Below are 1,803 nucleotides of genomic sequence, written 5' to 3' on the forward strand. Positions count from 1 at the left end.
CTATGTATAAAGATTTTGAGTCTGGATTGCATAAGAAGCCGACTGGGATAGAACAGAACTTTGAGGAGTTGGTGTGTAAGGCTCGCTTTGAAGAGGCGAAGTGGAAAGAGACAAACCTTGGATGGACCATAGATACAACACTGGAGGTACCAATGAACGGTATGAACGGACACACTGGAGACGATCTCTGGGTCCTTGGCCGAGACAGGGACCGAGGGAGTGGTAGAAGGATCTGTCTCCCCCATTCATGATGCTCAACAGTTACCAGTGCTGCCGCCCTCTAAAGGAGCGAAGGAAGATGCTGAAGAAGACTCTTTTGAGGAATGGGTTGACCGCCTCAAGGAAATGGGAGTATGGTGTAGATGTGACGACCATAAAAAGTTAACACAGCTTCGATTGAGGCTGGAGGGTCCCGCTAGATCCTTCTACAAGTACAAGTCTTACAGTGAGTCTGAGAAGAGGAGCTATGATGCTCTGAAACCAGCTCTTGTTAAAAGATTTACCCCTGTTCGACTGACAGCAGTACAGACCAGCAGGCCTGCAGGGGAGGCAATTAAAGTTTGAATGAGTCAGCTGATGAGTATATATGCTTAGGAGTTGAGGAAGTTATTATATAAAGCATATCCCCCAACCTATCATGGGACTCCAGAAGCAGAATTATTAGGCAAGAGAAGTGTTCTCTCTAATCAGTCTGTTGTAGAAGGGAATTTCGAGGACTTGGTGTGTAAGGCTCACTTGAAGAGGCAAAGTGGAAGGAGACAAACCTTGGGACAGAAGAGAAACTAAGGGGAAAAAAGCCTCCAAGGAAGCCTAGTGATGACTCTGAAGAGAAATAAAGGGGGCTACAAGTTCCATTGATGTGGCAGTACACAACACTTTATTCAGGACTGTCCATTCGAAGGATGGGGAGCAACAAAAGAAGCTAGGTCTTATTTTGTAAATGGTAGGTTCATTACATGTACTATGATCTTGTTATGTCATCACAACAAGACTATAATGTCCCACCCTATGCTTCCCCTAGCATGATTAATATTGTGTTATGTCTGTGCATATGTCACTTCACGTAATAATGCATCTACGTTTGCTAATATCTGTATAAACATTTGTTACCTAATTAAGATTGGTTTAGAACTTGCTCTTTGTGTGTCTTGTGAATTTTAAGATTCAAATTTAAATTTTAAATATTCAATTTTAAAATAAAATTCAATTTTAAATTTACAAGTTGTTTGTCCTAATGTTATCGTAAGATCATGTTAACTTGTATTCCTTTTCTTTTGATTAGGAGAGACTGATATAATCTGCCCTGCTAACTGTGATGGCCAGTCATGACCACGTCCATGGCTGCAGACCGCGGCTGAACTAGAGAAACAGAAGTGGGAGGCCAGAGGAGAGGAGCTCAATGGTTAAGAGAAGAGCAAGCTGGAGGCGAAAACCTGAGCAACTGGAATACACAGTGGAGACGTCGATCTCTGGCTCCTTGGACGAGACAGGGACCGAGTGAACGGTAGAAGAATGTCTTCCCATTCATGATGCTTAACAGTTACCAGTGCTGCTGCCCTTTAAAGGAGCAAAGGAGTATGCTGAAGAAGACTCGTTTGAGGAATGGGTTGACCGCTTCAAGGAAATGGCAGTCTAATGTAGATGGGACGACCATAAAAAGCTAACACAGCTTCCATTGAGGCTGGAGGGCCCCGCTACAAGCCTTGCAGTGATTGAGTCTGAGAAGAGGAGCTGTGATGCTCTGAAAGCAGCTCTTGCTAAAAGATTTACTCCCGTTCGACTAACAGCAGTACAGACCAGTAT

At 43.7% G+C, this 1,803-nt stretch overlaps 1 long non-coding RNA gene across 1 annotated transcript; it reads left to right on the plus strand.

Moving 5' to 3' along the window:
- The first annotated feature begins 870 nt into the window (after positions 1 to 870).
- LOC109590336 (uncharacterized) lies at positions 871 to 1,659 on the plus strand. Its single transcript, XR_002189270.1, has 2 exons — positions 871 to 943; positions 1,283 to 1,659. It is a non-coding gene; the product is annotated as an uncharacterized LOC109590336 (long non-coding RNA).
- The last annotated feature ends 144 nt before the right edge of the window (positions 1,660 to 1,803 follow it).

This window comes from Amphimedon queenslandica, unplaced genomic scaffold, assembly GCF_000090795.2.
Source record: "Amphimedon queenslandica unplaced genomic scaffold, v1.1 AMPQUscaffold_10193, whole genome shotgun sequence".
In the NCBI taxonomy this organism is placed as follows: domain Eukaryota; kingdom Metazoa; phylum Porifera; class Demospongiae; order Haplosclerida; family Niphatidae; genus Amphimedon; species Amphimedon queenslandica.